The sequence below is a fragment of the Dermochelys coriacea genome, chromosome 9 (assembly GCF_009764565.3).
Source record: "Dermochelys coriacea isolate rDerCor1 chromosome 9, rDerCor1.pri.v4, whole genome shotgun sequence".
Lineage (NCBI taxonomy): Eukaryota > Metazoa > Chordata > Testudines > Dermochelyidae > Dermochelys > Dermochelys coriacea.
Genome location: NC_050076.1, coordinates 102814698 through 102837802, shown reverse-complemented (window position 1 = coordinate 102837802; position 23105 = coordinate 102814698). Strand labels below are relative to the sequence as shown.

Here is a 23105-nt window from a genome sequence, read left to right as displayed (position 1 = left end):
GTGCAAATGGCATTTTCAGTTCTGTAGTGTTCTACACACTCAGCAGGGTATAATGCACTTATCTGCGGGTTTTCTTTTTTACTTGCCATGCTGTGTTTATCTCATTTGCAACAAGAAATAAAATGATAATACTATAAACAGACTTTTAAAAAATGGTGTCAGCATATTTAATACAGATTTGTCTGCTCAGAATTTAAATCTCGGGGTTGCAAATATTTAAAAGTACCCTGGGGGAAGATCCTGTATGGTTAAAGGGCAAAGTCTCCTTTCGACCCTTTCATTTTTTATTTCAGTAGAGCTCTGGGTGTATATTATGGTTTGGTATCAAAGACTTAACTGCCATTTTTTGAATATTAAATAGGCCATATTTTTCCTACAGGTAGTTGGATGTTACATATGCAATTGGGTGTTTGAGATCCCTATTTTACACTACATTACATATTTATTTTTAACAACGGCCCTCTATAAACTGTTATCATAACCCACTTGCCTAACAGCATGTAGCCAAACTGTAGTCAGGGAACAAGGCATTATTGTTTTCACATGTGTGGCTGGTTGTTCTTTTGCAGTCACATTGTCTTCATATGATCCTGTTACATATTTTTTATGCCTTCAAAGTTTGCCGAGTCCAGATGGTATCTAAGAAAAAAATATCGTAGTTGTTTAATAGAATTGACAGTTTCTCTTCAAATAGCTTTGAATATAAACTAAAGAGGAATTCAGTACACATGGTACTAAGGAAATCAATATGTTCTGTTTGTACTCAATGCAAATCATATTTCAATAATAAAAGCCTTTTAATCCAATTTTATTTCATTAACATAATGTTTCTAAGAAGAATGGTAGAAGTGTCAGGATTCTGTGATTAAAGGGCATGCTGTTGCTTTCAGTTACACTTTGGATCTCACACTATTAGAAGGATATTTTGGATGCTGTTAAATATAAGGGAGGCAGGGTTTCCAAGTGGTTGGAGCACTGGTCTAAGACTCAGAAGACATGGGTTCTATTCCAGGCTGCTGGGTTACCTTGGGCAAGCCACTTCCTTGGTACTGTGCTTTGAGATCTACATAAGAGCTAAGTATTATTAAAACATTTTTTTTAAAACTCCTTGGAAACGTAGGATGAAAAACGTTGTTCTAAAAGCTCTTTTTTTCCTAGGACTCCCATATTGATGCTGTGGAAGTTACCTTGCCTGCTTTAATATTGCTATCTGCTACATTCTCTCCTATTAGCATCTGCTATAGTCTCTCCTGTTAGCATAATGTCATAGTTCCCTGTGTTTCTCAGCTAGACTTTTGGTTCAGGACAAGCAAGGCCACCTTTATCCCCTACTGATCCTTGGGCCGTTCTTTGCATCCTGGGGCCATGAGCACCCCAAGGCACTCTGGAACAGATTCCCCTCTGCTTCAACTTGGTCTCCATTACTCTCAAGTGGCAAAGACAACAATAGGCCCTTCTGCGCTGATGCTTATTGCCTAATTCCACAGTCACACAAGTGATCTGATCCCTGCCCAGTGCTTGGGTTATCTAGCATGTGATATCTCAACTTACTGGTAATGTTCACTGTGAAGTATCATAGGCTTAAGGGCTTCTGGCCAGGTGGAGCTTGGCAGCCCTGACCTTAGTTTTCCCTTCTCTCAGGACCCTAAAAAGTCCACAAGCTAGATATTTAGAACATCTGGGGTCCAGCTTATTAAATGCTGCCCAAAATCTTTCAAAAGAAAACTCAGCCTTATGTCTTCATCCCAGTCCCAAACTGGGCTTAGCCCTTCCCCGCTGAGGTCTGTCTTCATGCCCTCCCAACTCCTCTTGCCTGGAGTCTTCCCTACTGGTGCCTTCTCCCAGCAGTGTCTGCAGCCATCTACCTGCCATCTACAGCTGTCTCCCCTTTATAAGGCCCCACTGCCTTCCCTTAAACCCTATTGGGCAGCAGGTGATCAGTCCAGCTGCATTAGATTGCTGCTTTTAAAGGGGCCACTCACCCTGTGACACTGTCCAATGACAAAGTGGGTATTCACCCACGAAAGCTCATGCTCCAATACGTCTGTCTGTTAATCTATAAGGTGCCACAGGACTCTTTGCCGCTTTTACAGATCCAGACTAACATGGCTACCCCCCTGATACTTGTCCAATGAATAACATGCTGTGTACCTTGTAGGGTGTGTTAATGCTCTCCTTATTGTACAAGGATTTCAATGCATGTCTACCTCTCCTTCTATTGAGACAAGAAGGTAAATGCCTACACGCCTGTTTACCAGGGACTGGATCACTGACCAGCATTTGTGTTTATTGTTCAAATGCCAATTTTAATTACGTAAATGATGCAGGGAATGGAAATAAAATGATATGTGTTAGAGTGCATTGAAAGAGTCCTATGAGGAGACAGCTTTTCTCAAATGCAACTTAAAACCTCTTCATACGAAGAGTGCATCGATGGGATTCATCAGACATTTCAGAAATGACTGCACGTGTGACACGGAAAAGGAAAAATCCGTTTCTTTCACTGCAGGAACCAACCATTTACATTGTTCGGCATAGGAGCTGGAACCGGGGGGGCTAAGGGTGCTGCCACACCCCCTGGCTTGAAGTGGTTTCCATCACATACAGGGTTTACAGTGGCTCTCAGCACTCCTGCTATACAAATTGTTCCAGCTCCCCTGCTAGGCTTGGGAAAACTGTGTTGGAATCGACGCATTTCCGAGCGGTACGAGAGCAGTTGTGTGGTTAATAAGCACGTAGTAACTTAAAGTAACAAAACCTGGTTTTGAAGCAGAACTACAAGCAGAGATAGATAAAGGGACTGTATATGCACTGCCAAGGGGCTTTCAGTTAAAACTCCAACATAGTCAGAAGACAGCTTTGGATCTGGGTGACGTCTCAGGCAGAAAGGCCAGACTTGTACCTGGGAAAGATCAACGGGCCAAATCATGGTCACAAAAGTCCCATTGGATCCAGGGTCAATCTCTGCCCCTCTTGGACTTGTGCCAAGTGCAGCTTGCCCAGTCCAAAGAACCTGGTCCTTCAGCTCTATCTGTCGCTAGGGGAAGATCTCCTCCATAGTCCCTGTGCAGCCTTTGTGCTGCTCCCAGACTAACCAGGGTCAACAAGATCTGACCCCACGAACTTATACTGTCTCCTCCTTTCCAGCTCAAGGCTTATACTACTGGTACACTTGCCACCCTGCCTCATCAGTCAGCAGTAAACCAAAGAAGTGTCTTATCAGGGTGGAGCCAGAGAAGAGGGCACGAGGGGGGCCATTGCACTGCTGACGATTATAGTATAAGTCCTACCAAACCATCAGTAGAATGCCCTGTTGGAGGAACAGCTTATTCCCTCCAGGCCTCTAGGAATATTCTGGTTCCATTAGCCTTTGAGGTGGACCACAAAAACAGAGTCCTCTCCTCAAAAGCCTTGATGCTCCCCAACCTCGAAATACAGGAGATAATTGTTAGTCCAAGACAGTGATCTAGTTTCCAGCTGCCAAACTCCAGGTCAAGACTGTGACCAGTGGGGTGAGTTGAGCCTAGCCATAAAATCCACAGCTGTCTCTCAGGATTTCTTATCCAGGTGGATAAGGTCACCCACCACTCTCAGACTCTGTGATGAGGAACTTCATCAGCTCCCACAGGGACTTTGCACTGCAATGGGGAATTGATACCCTAACGCCAGCCAGGACTTAATCCCACAACAAGCGAGCACACTGTTTTCTTTGGCTTTGGGATTGGAGGCTTCCTGCATTTCAGACTGGATGTAAACAGCACAGCCACTCCACCTCTCTGCTTATCCCCAGTCAACCGTTGCTGTACCAGATCCCCAGCTGGAACCAACGATGCCGAACCCAGTCCGGCCAGCTTTCGGCAATGAATGCAAGGTCGGGGGCCTCATCCCTAACTGTTGTCTCCTTACATTTGTCACAGTGATTTCTGTGACCTTTCCCAACCTTTGTACAAAACCAAATCTGAGGAAAATGAAAACAAATTTTTCAAAGCTGCCCTCCACCAGGGTGCCCCTTGGAATAGGTTGACAATTGCTCTTGTAGGACACCCTGAGCAAAGAACCTCTGAGCTCCTCTGTGCACCTGAGGTATAAACATAAAGGAGGGGCACAGTTTGTCCAAACTACACAGCACTCAAATGCTTATGAGATCTTCGGAACTTTGTTGATCTGTGAGAAGCTATGGCCTTTTCATAACCACTGAAATTGGAGAGTCAGACATTTCAAATAGACTTTGGCAGAAAAAAGAGAAACGCAGGATGAACAAATCCAAAAACTACAGCACAGATTTCCTTTGCTCCTCTTGGACTACAGCACTCTTTTCCATAACATCAGTCTCTGTCTCTTCTTGTGCACACACATCTACAAATGTACACATCCCACTTATGCAAAGGAAAAACTCCACTCTGAGACACTCCACTAACTGATTTACAACCTGTCTGCATTACAACTCAAGCTGACAAAGTAGGAAAAAACAATCAAAGCTTCAGAAGGGTCTGGAATAATTCAGCCTACTGGGGCAACTATGGTTCAACATCACAAACCATAGCTTTCCTGCCAATCACATGATACTAGCAACTGCCCATTCCATGTGTAAGACCAGTTGGTTGTAGCCAGATCTTCTTTCAGTGCATCTGCCCTGAAGGAAAAGAGGAAAAACAACAGTCTAACAATGATTTTGAATGGATAGACAGGAGCCCAGCGATCAATTTCCTCTTTCTTCACATCCTTCGAGAACAAATTGTTCAGAGCAGTGGGATATAATGCTGGAACACTAAAGGGGAATGGCTGCTCAAAAATTGGAGCAGAAAGAGCATTTGGGAAACCATTACTCTATTGCTAAGTTTAGTAAACCATAACCTTAACTTCAGCACAAATGATTCAGGGCATTATTTCATGAACAGGTTGGCCTGCACTTTCCCCAAACTGGGTACAGATTGTTCTTCTAAATATACACATTTGGTAACCCGTGTAAGCTTGCTTAATGCCATATTTTCATGAGGCATGAAAATGAGACTATAATTTGCTTTATGGGTTTAAAGGTTTCACAAAGTAAGTCATAGAAAAGCTGAGGAATGAATTCTATCCACAAGTGCCACTTCCATATCCAGACAATGCACCACAACACAGATCTACTGAGACAATAAATCAGAACACAAAATGATATTGCAATGGCTGACACAAGGGGGAATTCCATCAGCGCAGTGAGTGGGGGGTTTAGCTGGGTGACTCCCATTCTGCTTGATACAAATTTCAAGGCTAAATCTCTGTTTGACTCTGAACATTTCTAGCTGCACTGTTGACTCGCGTTCAATTTGTGATCCACTATAACCCCCAGATCCTTTTTCATCACCTAGCTATTTATTTCCCATTTTGTAGTCATGCATTGACTATTTCCTTCCTAAATGAAATATTTTGCACCTTATTCAATTTCATCTTGTTGAATTGAAGCTAATTCTCCAATTTGTCAAGGTTGTTTTGAGTTTGAATCCTGTCCTCCAAAGTGCTTGAAACCCCTCCCAGCTTGGAATCATCTGCAATTCATATAAGCATATTCTCCACTCCCTTATCCAATTCATCAATGAACATTTTGGATAGTGCTGGACCCAGGACTGATGGCTGTGGACCCCACTAGATACAGTCTCCCAGGTTAACAGCAAACCATTGACAACTGCTTTTTGAGCATGGTCTTGCAACAGCCTTATGGTAATTTCATGTAGGCTGCATTTCCCTAGTTTGCTTACGAGAACGATTGCACATAAGTAAGGAAAGCACAAACCCCCACCCCCTGCCATTGCGCAAAGACTATTATCTTTATAGGCAACAACAAGAGCAGGGTTGTCACCCCACTCTGAAAGACATATCGACACCTGCCCCTTTTAAAATGTTTGTTTGTCTGCAGCGCTGGCGACACAATGTGAACTCTGTTCTGTTGTTCGTGTCTGTTGTTGGGCCTTCCAAGTCAGGCATGATTCCAGTTCCCAGATAGTCAGGATGATGGCTGCCGACCCCACCCCCAGCGTCAGTATGAGATTATTGCATGTCTGCTTTTGTTTCAGTTTGCCGAGTGCTGCACCCCGCGTGCGCCCAGGAGATACGAACCAGGAATTTTCACGTGCCATAAACGCACAACTGAACAAAAACTCTTTAAAGCACTTATATTCCCGGGGACATTCACATGTCACTTCCATAGTCACATACCAGCCGAGGGGCTGATGTTTGTTATGAGACCCGTAGCAAGACAAAAGGATTACAGTCTCATTTACCAGCCTGCATGAAGCGGGTGTGTACAGTATTATTGCAGCATTCAAAACAATAACGTATTGTACAAGCCGCTGTCTCAAGCGAACATGATAGAGTATGTCAAATGCTGGTGCAATGTCTCCAGTTGAGTTAAGTAGGCCATATTCATGCTTCATTGCCACTGTAACTATTCTCTAAGCCTGCTACTACTATTACACACCGTGGCTCTGGGCTGAGCATGCTGATGTTAGATTTGACTCTAACCAAAAACTATATTTTTAATCACAGATACCCTGCTATAGAGATTGTCGCAGTTCAGGGCAATTGCACCTGTATTCCCTCTCCATGGTCCCTCAAAGGCACCCAGCTCCAGGCTCCTGGCCTCTATTGGGCAGAGACCCACATCTCTCTCCCTCCTGACCAGGAATATTTCTAGATGGCACAGTTCCCTGCCTGCACTGTGATATCTCCAGCAAGCCAGACTGCCTAAAGAGACTGGCATCTGCACCTTGCTTTCTCTCCCAAGGCCATGACCAACTGTAATTTCCAGCAGTCACAAGTCACTACACAGCTTCTAAGCAAGCACATTTATTCTTAAGGTGAAAGCATTACAGAGAAAACATATTACAAATAACGAAAGAACCTACATGCATAGATTCAGACTCACAGATTCTAAGGTCAAAAGGGACCAACATGATCATGTGGGCTGACCTCCTGCACATCGCAGGCCACAGAACATCACCCACCCACTCCTGTAATAGACCCCTGAGCTCTGGCAGAGTTACAGACGTCCTCAAATCATGGTTTAAATTTACAGAGAGTCCACCACCGACACTAGTTTAAACCTGTAAGTGACTCATGCCCCATGCTGCAGAGGAAGGCGAACCCCTCCAGGGTCTGTGCCAATCTGACATGGGGGGGATTCCTTTCCACCCCCAAATATGGTGATGAGTTAGACCTTGAGCATGCGGGAAAGACCCATGAGGTGGACACCTGGAAAGAATTCTCTGTAGTAATTCAGCACCCTCCCCATCTAATGTCCAGTCTCCGGCCATTGGGGATTTTTGCTACTGGCTGTCGCCAATTGTCCACACACCATTGTAGGCAATCCTGTCATACCATCCCCTTCATAAATGTATCATGCTAATAAGCTTATCAGAGCTCACTCTCCAACTTCAATCTCTGGTAGGAGTTACTCCTTCAAACACCATCAAGGAGTTTCTGTGGTTACAAGTTCACAAAAGCCTAGCTCAGAACTCACACCCTACACATAGGTCAGTCTTTCCTTTAGACTGCTTGAGTCTTTGACCTTGAGACTCTGGGAACAGGTAATCAGCAGACAAGGGCCTTCTCCTCGTGGCATTGCTTCAAAAAGCTGGTTTTGTGCCTGGACTGGGGGAGGGGGGAAATTGGCATTCACCTGCCCCTAGAGATGACCCTGGCAAACCCCTTGGCATGGTTTGTCCATTCTTGCCTGGCTCACTGTTCAATACAGTTCTCTGAAGTTCATAATGCGTTCAGACCCCATCTCCTCCCTTAAGAGGTCACACATAATCCTGGCCCACAATAATATGGAACCTGTACATTTAATATAATGGACCCTAAAGATACTGACACTTAATTCAGTAAGGCTTTTAAAGGATATTGCAGGAAATTGCCACATCTGTCTCAGAGATATGCTAAATGAGGGACTTCTTTTTTTAATTCTTCTCTATTTTGGTTTTAGAATATGTATATCACATGATAGCCACATATAGTTTAGCTATATTACTCATAAAATGCACATAACAAAAGTCTAGAAAATGGTTATTTAACTCTCACAAAACATAGTAGCTGGGAGAGAGCCATTCAACATAAAATAATACCCCTGATTTATACAATGCACAGAAATTCCAGACAACTTTATAGTCTAACAAAAAGTTAAATGCAGCACTCACTTAGTATCTGTTCAATTCAATATGGAAGCTGGGAAATTTTGCTGCATTCTAAGGAATGTATATAGACTGCCAAGAAAGAAACAGGCCAAGGAAATCATTTGTAATTGAATTTCTTTATAGTTGCAGGGATGAACTGCATGTAACAACACCAGTTCCCAGGATCGGTGAAAGTAAAGACCAAATAGAATATTGGACCAACTCTTAATGACTCTGTTAATGACAACCTTACACATTAGACGTGCAGAAGAATTCAAGATGCATAGTGGAATGAACAGTGAAGTACCTAAGGTCATGACATGATGATGTGGGGTGAGTGTCGCAGTTTTAAAATGGCACCCTACTGAGCTTCCCAAAGGAAAGAAGGATGTGGAAAAATTGGAAAGCATCCAGCAGAGGTCAACAAAAACGATCAGGGGACTGGAACACGTGACTTATGAGGAGAGGCTGAGGGAACTGGGATTGTTCAGTCTGCGGAAGAGAAGAATGAGGGGGGATTTGATAGCTGCTTTCAACTACCTGAAAGGGGGTTTCAAAGAGGATGGAACTCGGCTGTTCTCAGTGGTAGCAGACGACAGAACAAGGAGCAATGATCTCAAGTTGCAGTGGGGGAGGTTTAGGTTGGATATTAGGAAAAACATTTTCACTAGGAGGGTGGTGAAACACTGGAATGTGTTACCTAGGGAGGTGGTGGAATCTCCTTCCTTAGAAGTTTTTAAGGTCAGGCTTGACAAAGCCCTGGCTGGGATGATTTAGTTGGGGATTGGTCTTGCTTTGAGCAGATGGTTGGACTAGATGATCTCCTGAGGTCCCTTCCAACCCTGATATTCTATGAAAAGGACCAGATAACAGAGATGGCTGAATAATTTAGTCTAACTTTCCTTCTCTTTTTGTTTGTGGTTTGTTCACCAGCAGCTTACATTTTTCTCAAATTTATTTGCTTGTTGAAATTTCTTTCTAAATCATCGTCACTGAAAAAAATCATGCTCAGTAGATTATCTGTGAGCAGTTTGTTGCTTCGACTCTGACATTTGATATTCGAGGTGGGGTGCTTCATTTTGATTGGATGCACAGGTCACATGGTACATTTGTGTCGCTCTATCTGGAAGGGTGAGGCATCTAGAATCAGACAGCTAGTGGGAACGCTCATGTTCACAAGTTCTGGATGAGCTTTCTGGGAACCTGTGGGGCTGTTTGCATGACAATCTTGCCAACAAACTTGTTTACTGGAATATTTGGGGAAAGTGAATCATAACAAAAAGATCTTGGACACAGCTGGAATGACTTCAGGACCTGATCCTCACCTCACTCGCTTGCTTGCTTTACCCTCGTAATGCTCCATTGACTTACTCCTAGTTTGCACCAGTGTGAGAGGAGAATCAGGCTTTCAAAGCTCTTGACTGAAGCATGTGTTTGCACAGTATGTGCCCAGTTACTCTGGATAGCAAGACGTTTGTTATTCAAAAGGGAGGCACTGGGTACAGTTTAAACAAAAATAAAGACTGTGTTGTGACTGCAACAACTACAGGTCCTCTGAGCAAGGGCAGCAAATCACACACTATGTTGGCTGAACGTCCCGCACATCGACACCATTCGTCTCACTGGTGTTTGCCATCTGTTGCTGTCAGGGGCGCCCCGCCCGCCTCAGCAGCAAGGAGCTGGGAGTGCTGACCAGCTGCCCAGGATAGTCCATGGCGCTGAGTCCGCAGTGCTAACAGGCACGGGGAGCTGCCACCTTTCCTGCTCTAAAAGTGGTGGCTGGCTGAGTAGGCAAGATGGTGCTTGGAGAGCCCACAGACAGGGGCAAACCCCAGCGACTGCTGGTGAAGGTCTGTCCAAGACACCTCAGACTGAGGAGGTGGAGGTGTGGGGAGAGGTATTTGGTGCTGGGAGGAGGGCAGTGTTAATATCTGGCTGCAGATCACAGCCTCAGAAGGGCTCCAAATCTCTCCTGACTATTGGGGCCCGAATGCAGAAAGCATCTCAATGCCAGCCTGCTCCTAGGTGCTAAATGAACACGCCACACCTGCTGGCTTGCTCCCTCAGCAGCTTGCAGGAATAGCAACACAACCAAGGTACTGCAGCAGGCCCCCCTGGAGGGGCTGTGTTACAGCACAGCCATTCTAGTCTCAAACCATCCCCATCTGTCTTCATTTTCCTCACCCCTTTACACTGAACAGAAGTGCAGCCAATGACAATTTCAGGGGGATTCAGAAATAGCTTCTGCGACTTGCCGGTGATTGCCAGGAGTGAAGTGTGGTAGCTACTTAGTCAGAGGCCAAGTTCCTGATCCTATAGCAAAGAGATGCATGAAGAAAGGAGGTTACAATGCTAGCTTAGGGCTTGGGAGACCAGGGCTCAAGTCCCTGCTCTGCTACAGGCTTCCTGGGTGACTGTGAGCAAGTCACTTAGCTTCTCTGGGCCTGGGTTCCTCCCCCATACAGTGGGCATAAGAGCCCTGCTCTGCCTCCCAGGTGGTGGGGAGATAAATACATTCAGGGTTGGGAGGTGCTCAGACACTCCAGGGACGGTGGCCAGGTAAGTGCCTCCGACGGAAATCGAGCCAATGCTAGATCCTGCCCTTGCAGGGCAGGATGGCTGAGCCTGGCCATGGGGATATGATGCCAGGCACCATTTGCTGCTGCTCTGAGGTGGTGCAGTGTGCACCCGTGGCCAGCACAGGCATGCACCCTGCAGGCTAATCCCCAAGGGATTGGATTTGCCTTCCAGACACACAAGCACATTCCTGGTGGGAACCCAGGTCTCTTCCTCGTGCTTCCCAGAGAGACTCCGTCTTATTGCTTGCTGGCAGAAAAGGCACCCTCCTCCGAAGCGCCTCTCTCCCCTCGCACACCCGCACAGCACAGCCCCAGGGCTTGCCCCACTCTTCTCCCCACAGAGGACCTTGCGGGAATTGTGTCTGTCACTGGGAGCTGGGAGCTTAAGTGCCTTTGGGACTCTCCTCCTGTGCATATTGGTGCAGAGCAAACAGGTAGACAAATCACCTGCGATGGTTTCTCTTCCCTTCCCCCTTTTCTCTAGGACCCTAATTCAGATATTAGCTCACCCCTTATGGTTGCCAAAGATTAGAGGTAAGTGCTTCATAAGGGCTGCTAGTATCTGAGGTACAGCAAGTGACTTGAAGAGCTATGATTTACCTGATCAAAGAGTCTCTGGTACTAACAGAGACTGTGGAGATTTTTTGTATTTATTTAGAAGGGTGTTAGTCTGGCTTCCTTTGTTCTGCTGTGGATTTGGTCCAAGGTACAGGTCAAACTAATACGAGTTCTGTCATATCTGCAACAAAGCGCTATTGTCTCTTGCTTACTTCCTTGGTTTTTAAACATGTTTCCTCCGAAAGCGGAAGCAACTAGTGGGGGAAATCCCTTTGCCAAAGCTACCCAAAGAGCATTCCAGCGTGCATCCTAAGCACCGATGGCTCCGGATTTTCAGGTATCCAGCCTTGCAGCGGGCATTTAGGATTTCTTGGGAAGTGGGCTGAGCCTCAGACTTAGTACATCTGACATTGCCCTAACAACAGGGTCAGTGTCGGCCATTACAGTGACAAAGCCAATGGGAACCTTCTGGTCTGTGTCTGGTGCTGAGTCCCAGGGCTGATTCCTGGTTCCCGATTCCTTCCTGACTCCAAATACGACGATCAGTTGGACCCTGATCATGTGGGTGAGACCCACCAGCCAGACACGTGGGAAAGAATTCTCTGTAGTAAGTCCCTTCCCATCTAGTGTCCCATCACTGGTCATTGGAGATATTTGCTGCTAGCAGTCACAGATCACTGTAACCTTAACTCCAGCTCTCTTTCCAACACAAATCATTACAAGACATCTACTTTCCCCCCCACCTTACAAAGACCTTCAGCCTTGCCACCATCTCAAGATATGAAACCTTGTCCTTGATGCCACAGAGCATTGGACTGATATCCAGCGGGGTGAAGAGATGTTCAGCTTTGCAAAGGAAAGGAGTGGGCAGTGCTAAGGCTGAGGTTTGCAGTCACAGGGGAATGTTGCTGGGTTCAGGGACCCGCAGACTTTCTGCACTGCTCACTACAGCCCAGCTACAGGCTTGAATGAGGTAAGGGGCCCAACATATTGACGCTGATCCATTTGGTTGGCACTAGGTTCTCTGGCCACCAGCAGAGATACACTGCAGTAGCTGACAAACGGGGTATTGACTCCCAAGGAGAGTTGGGAAAATCATTGATTTTGCAGTTTGATGGCAGTTCTGAAAAAATGAAAAAGAAATTTGTGTTGGAGTTGAACCGAATCTGACTTTTCCAGAGGATCAAAGAAGCCTGTTTGGGGTCTGTGCTCAAACGGGGATTTGAACCTGCATCTCCCCCATCTGAGGTGAGTGCCCCAACCTCTCAGCTACAGATAAAGGGGTAAGGCTGGGAGGGCAGCAGGGGCTCCACCTCCTCCTCTGGCTGTTTGAAGAATGGCTGATACAATTCATGTCAAATTCAGGTTGACTGAAAACACGAATTTCAGCAAATCACCCTGCTCTGCTCTCCGGGGCACTTCCCCAAAGAGGCGGCTCCCAGCTGCCCCGGGCTTGGTGCTGCCATAATAAGGTGGCTCTAGTCACAACTGTTTATCAATGTTGTTTCCTCCCTCTCCTTAGCAAAGATCACACAGCAAAGTCCTTTGGAGAAAGTCGTTCACTGACGCAAAGATTGCCCAGCACATTTACTGGTAGTATCTCAGCCAATTAAAAGGAAAGCCGGGGTACCCTGATATGCAACTGCGGCATGTTCAGTGATGGACTATCCCTATTTGCTCACTTACTAATTAGAAAAATCCAACAATCTGCAATTCAGTGGGAGTCTTTGGATGTTCAAGGAATGGACGACAGGCCACATGGAAGCATCCACCGAATGCATCCGATGCAGTGAGCTGTAGCTCACGAAAGCTTATGCTCAAATAAATGTGTTAGTCTCAAAGGTGCCACAAGTCCTCCTTTTCTTTTTTGCAAATACAGACTAACATGGCTACTACTCTGAAACCTGTTAGGAGAATCAATCTCTGGGCTTTACCAGACCTCACTGGGAAAGCAGAATGGTCATTCTGAATTCTTTGTTCCACTATTATTTCCTGTAATTCATGTCATACCATTTCCCAGCACCTCTTTGTATTAGGGCAAACACTTATCATATGCCCATAATCCTCTGTAAATATCTACCTGGGCTGTAAAATGTTTGGGCTGCCTCGTTTATTGGGAGCAGCACTCGGCAGTGTGGAAGTGCTACTAACGTTGGCATCTCTGACTTGTTTAATATTCTCATTTCAGAAAAAATGTCCCTGCTCCTCGAGCATTGCTCATTTACATTCCTCTCCCTGCCAATGTATGCTTTGGGTAGGATCAGGTCACACGAGATACTGTTCATCCACAAAGCCATAAACCGACTCAGCTTTCTGTGGGAGCTGGCACACTCTGTGCACTAGAGATAACTGCACTCTCACAGGGGAGATAGCATAGGCAACACAATTAAACGGAGCGAACGTTTGCACAGGACTTTGAGGGTGTGAACTCTACAGAACAGCATGCTCTGGGAGGAAATGCAGGGGCAGCTCCGTGATCCAGAATGGCCCCTCCACGAACATACCCACAGGAGGTGGTTCAGTGTGGGAGGAAAGCTCAGTAAAGTTCTCCTGGCACCACCACCCCTGGCAGGAGGCAATAGGGGCCCGGTGGAGTTTGGAGGTCTTGCCTCCTCCTGATCACACAGATCTTGGGACCAACCCCTACCCCCACTGAGAGGAGCCTGAAGTTTTCTCGCCAGGTTAACTGCTGCTCTGCTGGCCTCCAGCCTTTGGAAGCATGTGTCTTGCTGAAGTCAGGCTACCCCTGGTTGCTCTTCGGACATGACCCCAGAGCACTCCCCTCCCATCTCAGAGAGCCCCAGCTGTGTGGAGCTGCTGCTGGGGAGGAGGAGTGGTGCAGCGACATCAACAATAACAATTGACAAGAACAGACTTAAAAGTGGCCATTCTTCAACAAAAAAAACTTCAAAAACAGACTCCAATGAGAAATGGCAGAACTGGAATTAATTTGCAAACTGGACTCCACCAAATTAGGCCTGAATAAAGACTGGGAGTGGTTGGGTCACTACAAAAACTAGTTTCCCTCTGCTGATACTCACACCTTCCTGTCAACTGTTTGAAATGGGCCACTCTCATTACCACTACAAAAGTGATTTTTCCTCCTTTGGTATCCTACTGTTAATTGAATTGTCTTGTTAGGATGGTCCCCTACTTGTTAAGGCAACTCCCATTTTTTCATGTATTTATACCTGCTACTGTATTTTCCACTCCATGCATCTGATGAAGTGGGTTTTAGCCCACGAAACCTTATGCCCAAATAAATCTGTTAGTCTCTAAGGTGCCACAAGGACTCCTCATTGTTTTTGCTGATACAGACTAACACGGCTGTCCCTCTGAAACCATTTCCCATTTCTGTGCCCCGTGGTGTCAGGTCTCGCAGCTCTCCTCCTGCGTGATGGGAGGGGAGCACCAATCCTTAGATGGTGCATTGGATCTATTGGCTCTGCTCACTTTACTTCAGTCAAACTCCTCCCTGCCCCTCTCTTTGTTAGATTCATTCACCTCTTGCCATTAACCTATGCCCCCAGTCTAGCTCTAGCACGCGCCCCCTACAGCCCCCTGGAGCCCTGCTCAAGTCACAGGGGCTCTGTGCAGGCACAGTGGGTCACCTGCATGGAGCTCATGGGCCCTGGACTGTGAGCTCTTTGGGGACGGACTGTCTTTTTCCTTTGTCCTGGCCCATGGCCCCACATAATGAGGGTCCTGACTATTTTAATGCCATAGAAAAATGACTGTCAACAATGGTACCTCCGACTTGCACTGTATCTGCTGCTTTCAATACTGTGCTTGTTTTATCATGTGAAAAAAAATGACAGTCGTTATTCCACCCCGAGTGCCAGCACCTGCTGATGTGAAAGTGACAGGGCACTTTGTCAATCCTCCGGGAAATGTGGACTTCGTAAGAGAAGCAAGGAAAGAACACAACTTCTCCTGTGTTTTATAGCTTACTTCTAATAATGGCAATTAAGTTGCAAATCAAGTTGTCATAGGCGTGTAAATGAATATTGACCTAGAGCCATTCCTGTTGCAACAGGTGCACTTCATGTGGTCTTTATCCCTCTCCTGCTCTTGCTCTGTTGACACTCAAGTCAACAGCTGGAGCTCCCGCTTGGTAGCTGCGTAGGCTTGGATTACTTTCTCCGCCATATATTGTTTCAGCAGTTGTATCTGACTAATTCCTCCCTGAAACTTCTGTTAGCTCTTATTTGGCATTCTGCTGGCTCAAGAATAGTAATCTCCACACCTACCTTGGGATCAAGCAGTTGAGAGTTTGGCTGGCCTGTTTTTCAAGGTTTTGGTTTTGTTTTGTTTTGTTTGTTTTTGTTTTTGTTTTTTTAAACTTCTGTCAAAGATCAAGTCTTCTGAAGAAAGGCCTTTTCTTCACCCAGGTGCCCAAGAGTGCAGAGTACATCACCCAGGCAGGGGAGAGGAGGCTTCTTTCTGGCATCAGGTCATCAGCCTGAGGTAAGAACTAGAGCTGCCTGGACATTTCCTTGTGAAACCTGAAATTGTGAAACCCTGAGGTCTGCCCTTGGAAAACAAACCAGCTTTGGGTTACCCTCACATTTCCCCCAGCCCGTCCCCCTTCAATGCATCCTAATTATTGTTACTATCATGTGCATCGCCTTGATGCCCACAGCCCCAGTCACGGACCAGGACCCTGCTGTGCAGGGGGCTGTACGAACACAGGATAAAAAGACAGTCTTTGCCCCACAGTGCTGACAATCTACTTATCAGATGAGAGGCAGCAGGTGGATTCAAACAGGCAAGGGAGCATAAGGAAACAATGAGGCAATACCAGTTGGCATGACCCTGGACATCCACACTCCAGCTTTCTCATGGTTGTCAAGTATTTCGCAGGCATGCTGGTGAAGGAGAGATTTCAGAAGGGTTTTCTGGGAGGACAAGAAAGTGGTTCCTGGGCAGCTGCTCCCCAGCGCGAGGGGCAGCAGAGAAGAAAGCACAAAGGTGCTTGTTTGAAAATGGACCAAGTGGGGGATGAAGGCAGATATCCAGGCACACGCGGCGGTGAGAGCCAGTGGCAAATGAGGGACAGTCAGTCAGGAATCAGGCTGGGAATTCAGCCTGGACTGAAGGCGACTTGTCTGTGAGGGAAATGGTCAAGTGAAAATAAATGAGACTGTGACTGAGTGTCTCTGGCTCGTTCAAGTTACAGTGGGTGGGGTTATGCGGTGTTAACGATATGGTCAGTCTTTCTGAGTCTCTGATTGGTTGAGCCTATTCCCCGTCATCAGGAGGGCCAGCTAGGATGCTGCGCCTAGTTGAACGCACGCAGCGGGACTGACCAAGCCACAGTGGGCCACAGGAGCTCTGAACCCTTGCTGCATTGCACCCAGCGAGACCGGACGTTTTGTTACTCCGGTAATTACAGGAAGGTGTCCAAAAGCAAAACGCCCTTTTCTCCACTCCCAAATGCTATAGATAGGTACGTTTTCACAGTGCCACGCAAGGCCCAGCCTTGCCACATCTGCCCTGTGAGCAGTGGCATGGGAATCCGTGGGAAAGAGGGAGGCCCTACCTTTGTGTAGTCAGAGCCCAGCATCAGAGGAGGGGCAGTGATTAGAGTGCTATCTCTAAGTGGAAATCGGAAGGGATTACAGGTATCTGAGGCCAATGGTGCGGAGACCCAGGGCCTACGTGCCAGCCTTGTGCCCCAAGTCCCCACCCACCTCCTTGGCAGAGCAGCTCCGGGTGCTACTGCCTTTGCTTCACCTGCTTCAGAATCCCCTTAGGGAAAAGAACCAGGCTGAAAACTTTGGTGAAAATTCTCAAAGCATTGCCTGAGTGTTTCCTTGGCATCATCCATTGCTGTGGCTGTGAGTCACACAGCTGAATGGCTGCACGGATTAGACAAGAGAGAAGCACAGAGACTGAGCTCTGTAAAAGCAGAATGGCACGAGAACTTACGCTGAAGGAGACAATCCTGCACTGGGGAGGGCTGGGAATACACTGGGACTTGGCTATCTTGCCCTTCCCACGTTGCTAAATGAAAGATGAGGGTCCTGACTAGATTCAGGCTAGGTGGGATGGGGATCACAGAGTTCCCCGGAATGAGAACATCCGAGAACCGCCAGCTAGTTGGTCTTTTTTAATCTCTAATTTCTATGGTTTTAAGACAGGACCCTCCTCAGCATCCCTGGTTCCAAGAAGAACTCTTAGGACGTCCTCAACTCACTTTCCAATTCTGTCTATGCCAAACCCACAAAAAGAAAAGCTAGAGGATTTTCTTCTTCTGTTCTTTAAGCCACGTTGCAACTATTAATACCTTTCTATTGGCCGCATACCCCATCAGACATTAATGGAAACAGTTGGATGGAATTCTGGGAGGAGTTCCTTTTTTATGCAGCACTGAGACATTTTTACAAGCCGTTTACCACACTTTGTCAGTAAGTGGTTTGTTTCTTTGTGTGGAATGCATTGGTAGAGCTCTAAGGCTTCTTGTCAAACTGGGATGTGAAATGACAGAATAGCATCGGCACTAAAGGCTGCCCCATGCAGAAGTTACAAAAATATAGCTAAGGAAGTTTCTCCTGATTATTACAAATGTCTTGCAACACCAATCAGATCCAATTTATATGAAACATACAAATGAGTCATGAACCCAAAGAATCATCTGCAAAGTTACAATCTCCTTCTCACACAATTTCTTCACTTACCAAACACCCAACCCACACCTGGGGCCACACACTGTCCTCAGTCAGCACACGAAAAATTTCCACTAGAGTAACAGGCCAGCCTGCAGGTTACTTAAATTTTGCTCTCTGGCCTCCCACATGCCCTTCTGAAGCCGTACCCTCTTTCTGAGCGTGGTCAGGTTTTGCACAGTTCCATTTTTGTGTTGTAAACTAGCAGCCGCACCCAGCAGGATGTTAGAACTTGTGCTTAGAATTTGGAGACAGGCTTTATGGTAAATGGTTACATGTTTTGGTGGGATTGTTTGCACTGAACTCTTCCCATATAGGAAACATGATGCCAAGCTTACCCATTGGGTACACATTGCCAGCTTAAGAGGCGTGAGATGGGACAGTTACAATGACTTTAGGCATGATTGGAAATAATCATGGAAATGTTACCAAAAAGTAAACCAGGAGGCAAATGTACTGGCCCAGCTGCCCTCTTTGCATTCCTTTTTAAAAAGGGAGCTGGCAAAGGAAAACATCGAGAGAATCTTACTACTGGTTAGTCTTCATTACAAGGGAGGCATTCAGAGAGTTACAAATCTCCAGCCTCATGCAAATGAATAACGCAGTCAACAGCCGAGAATGGCAACAACCTAGGAACTGTACCTGGTCTACTGAGCATCTTACCCGAGGAACCTGTGGAGAATTTTATTTTCAATAGATTTAAATTGATTGGAGATAAAACATCAAGGGCTAAACAGAACCAGAGCAATAAGTTCCACAACACATGGCTAGGGCACAGGCTGGAGAAGACTCCCATCCCTTGGGTCCAAACCCTCTATGCACAGTGCAACCTGAGCAATGCTGTCATACAGGTTCATTCACACTTCTGTGCAGAGGGGACTGGAAAGGGGAGGACGCAAGGCATATGGGGATAGGTGCATCTTCTAGGTCTTGCAGCAGCCTTAGCAACTTCTACAGCCTTTGGGCTGCAGGACTGGCCAGGGAGCTGCTCCTGCTGCACAGCTATGGAGAGGGGACATCTGCAAAGCTCGCTGATTCAGCATTGCTCAGGAGGAGCTCAGACAATGAGAACTTCCCTTTGAGATCTCAGGGGAAAGCAATCTTTCTCCCAGGACCAGAGTGACACCTGATTAGTACGAGTTTGCTGCAAAAAAGGTTTCAGCAGCATGCATCCTACATCACATTTTTACTTCATGCACCTCACTGTGCTGTGCAACCTAAAGGTGTGATTTCATGCTCCAGAACAGCATTGTGTGTCCCCTATGTCCCTCTCTCTCCATATCATTGTCTCCCTCTCCCCATCCTCCCCCCCCATGGCAGGAGCTCTTTGTGTACCCAATTTCCCTTTTTTACCCCCCATTCCAGGGTCCTCATTCTCCTCCTCCAGGGATACTGTGTCTCTCACAACCTCCCCTCCTCTCACACCATGGTCCCTCATTCGCCCCCACCATGCCAAGAGCTGTGTGCGGCCACCTATTCCTCCCTTCCTTCCCCCAACCCTCTTTCTCTGTCAGAAAATAAGTCATTCAGGATGCCCAGTTTTCAGAGTAGCAGCCGTGTTAGTCTGTATTCGCAAAAAGAAAAGGAGTACTTGTGGCACCTTAGAGACTGCATCCGATGAAGTGAGCTGTAGCTCATGAAAGCTTATGCTCAAATAAATTTGTTAGTCTCTAAGGTGCCACAAGTACTCCTTTTCTTTTTTCAGGATGTCCACTTATTAAATAGTATTGGGAGGATGGGCAGAGTTGAAATAGGGGGTACTGTTATGCTGGAAAGTGGCATCGACTGGTTCTTTGATCTATCCACAATTACAGAGGTAGTTGAAGTTGCTGCGTCTGATAGCCATTTACTAGGGGTGCCGTGTCGCCCCCATCTCTCCCTTCCAGGTGTCTGGTTTTCACCCAGATCAGTAGGTCTCTACCTACTAATGCTTAGAATGTTCACTTAATTTTGGAATTAATCGAATGTGGCATTCAAAAGTGATTGCAGTACATTCAAACAGACAAACAAACATTCCAGGATAGGACCTTCCATCATTCAGCCAATTAGTGAACTTCCAACACAGAATAATTATTCTGGAATAGTGTGTCCACAAAGGGAGCTATTCCAGAATCGCTATTGCTGAACAGTTTGTTCCCTGTGTAAAGAAACCCTTATTTGGCATCACAAGTATTTTTGTTACTTAAATGCCAAAATTGTGGGTGCAGAATTTTACCCCAATTATTGCTGCCCATAGAAATGGACACACACACACACACACACACACACACCCGTGAGCGTGTGTAATATTGGATACAAGCATATATTTATAAAGATAAGGAAAGTTTATTTACAAAAAAGGGTTATCTGAAATCACCTTATTAGCTTTGAATTACAGGTTCGGTATGTTTTATCTTGCTCTATGATTTCCTGCCTTATGAAGTCACCAGTGGTTCCATGTTTATTAGCACTGGCACTCATCCAGGCTGTGTCCCCAGCTCTAGGCTTGCAAGAATGCCCTCTTCCACCCTGGGGGGATCTCAGAGGCTGAGAGCTAGTTGGGAGTTTGGAGTGCTGCTCCATCCCTGAAGCGGAGCAAGGAATGTGCCAGCATTAATAAAGCAAAAGAAGAAGTAAAGGGATGAGGAGAGGGATAGAGAAAGAAAGAAAGAAAAGATGAAGGCCAAAAGAAAGTAGAGACAGGGAGGAAATACAGAGAAAGGGAAAGAGAAACTGACAGATTACTCTGTGGCAAATAATCACACTTTGTCATAGATTCCAGGACAATAACCAGAACAAATTCCAGAACAATTACCACCAAATCCACTTAAAAAAACAATGTTTACTTTAGGGCATAAAATTCCAAAGCAATAAGAGAACTTGTCCTGATATCTCTCCTCCACACCCCCCTTCCTGCTTTCTATCACATACAGGATTAATCCTCAAAAGAAAAGGAGTACTTGTGGCACCTTAGAGACTAACAAATTTATTAGAGCATAAGCTTTCGTGAGCTACAGCTCACTTCATCGGATGGACTGTAGTTTCCTCAGGAAGTCAGTGGTGTCTCGAAGATAGCTGGGAGTGCTGGTAACGAAGGGCCTGAGGAGGGAGTCTACATAGCCAGACAATCCTGCTGTCAGGGTGCCAATGCCTGAGATGATGGGGCGTCCAGGATTTCCAGGTTATGGATCTTGGGTAGCAGATAGAATACCCCAGGTCGGGGTTCTAGGAGTGTGTCTGTGCGGATTTGTTCTTGTGCTTTTTCAGGGAGTTTCTTGAGCAAATGCTGTAGTTTCTTTTGGTAACTCTCAGTGGGATCAGAGGGTAATGGCTTGTAGACAGTGGTGTTGGAGAGCTGCCTAGTAGCCTCTTGTTCATATTCCGACCTATTCATGATGACAACAGCACCTCCTTTGTCAGCCTTTTTGATTATGATGTCAGAGTTGTTTCTGAGGCTGTGGATGGCACTGTGTTCTGCACGGCTGAGGTTATGGGGTAAGCGATGCTGCTTTTCCACAATTTCAGCTCGTGCACGTCGGCGGAAGCGCTCTATGTAGAAGTCCAGGCTGCTGTTTCGACCTTCAGGAGGAGTCCACCCAGAATCCTTCTTTTTGTAGTGTTGGTAGGAAGGTCTCTGTGGGTTAATATGTTGGTCAGAGGTGTGTTGGAAATATTCCTTGAGTCGGAGACGTCGAAAATAGGATTCTAGGTCACCACAGAATTGTATCATGTTTGTGGGGGTGGAGGGGCAGAAGGAGAGGCCCCGAGATCGGACAGATTCTTCTGCTGGGCTAAGAGTATAGTTGGACAGATTAACAATATTGCTGGGTGGGTTACGGGAACCACTGTTGTGGCCCCTTGTGGCATGTAGTCGTTTAGATAGCTTAGTGTCCTTTTTCTTTTGTAGAGAAGCAAAGTGTGTGTTGTAAATGGCTTGTCTAGTTTTTGTAAAGTCCAGCCACAAGGAAGTTTGTGTGGAAGGTTGGTTCTTTATGAGAGTATCCAGTTTTGAGAGCTCATTCTTAATCTTTCCCTGTTTGCTGTAGAGGATGTTGATCAGGTGGTTCCGCAGTTTCTTTGAGAGTGTGTGGCACAAGCTGTCAGCATAGTCTGTGTGGTATGTAGATTGTAATGGATTTTTTACCTTCAGTCCTTTCGGTATGATGTCCATCTGTTTGCATTTGGAGAGGAAGATGATGTCTGTCTGTATCTGTATGAGTTTTTTCATGAAGTTGACAGATTTCCACTCTATACGGCTAAATTCAGTGCCTTGCATAATGACAGGTTTCAGAGTAGCAGCCGTGTTAGTCTGTATTTGCAAAAAGAAAAGGAGGACTTGTGGCACCTTAGAGACTAACAAATTTATTAGAGCATAAGCTTTCATGAGCTACAGCTCACTTCATCGGATGCATTTGGTGGAAAATACAGAGGGGAGATTGATATACACACACAGAGAACATGAAACAATGGGTTTATCATATCCTGTTCATTACCCCCAGTCAGCCTTGTTAGACCTCATTTCAGCGGGGCTGAGCTAGGGGAAGGCAGACAGGGGCTGAGAGAGGAAATGGAGGTTATCACATTCTATGGCATTGGGCTGCTCTCACCATGTCTTTGTATGGGATAGGAAACACACTCGCCCATTAGGATATTACCAGGAGATAACTGTCGTGTGTTAGCGATTTTGTTATAACCCTAGCCCACACCCACCTTTATAGCAGTGAAGACAAAACCTATGTTTTGATCATCTCCTGTCTTGACTGCTGTGACCTCTTCTCTGACCACCCTGATTCTTACATTGCCCCCCACCTCCAGGCCACCCAAAATAGGGCCACTAGCTCTTCTTTGTCTACTCTGACCACAACCTACCTGTGAGATGTGCACCATCCTTCTCAGGAGTAGGAGAGGGAAACCAGGCAGAAGTTAAGAGATGGGCAGTAAGCAGCAGCTAGTTGCAAAATAACCCCTTGCAGCTGCATGCCTTTATCAAATTTAAAGGGCCAGCCCACAGAAAGGCATGCTGTAGGGGAAAGAAACCCTGTAAAAGGCAACCAGGGTTGTAGTGAGAATCAGTCAGGGGTCAGGGAATTACAAAGGAAGGTGGTCCTAGGGCCACGGTTTTGGTGCATTTCACATTTCTTCTTTCCATTATTTTCCTGATGGAGCAGAGC

General features: G+C 46.1%; 1 long non-coding RNA gene across 1 annotated transcript; it reads right to left on the bottom strand.

The window, feature by feature from the left end:
• Positions 1–296: 296 nt before the first annotated feature.
• On the bottom strand, positions 297–22891 carry LOC122455667. Its single transcript, XR_006274035.1, has 2 exons — positions 22804–22891; positions 297–639 (listed from the first exon to the last, which is right to left on the bottom strand). It is a non-coding gene; the product is annotated as an uncharacterized LOC122455667 (long non-coding RNA).
• Positions 22892–23105: the final 214 nt, after the last annotated feature.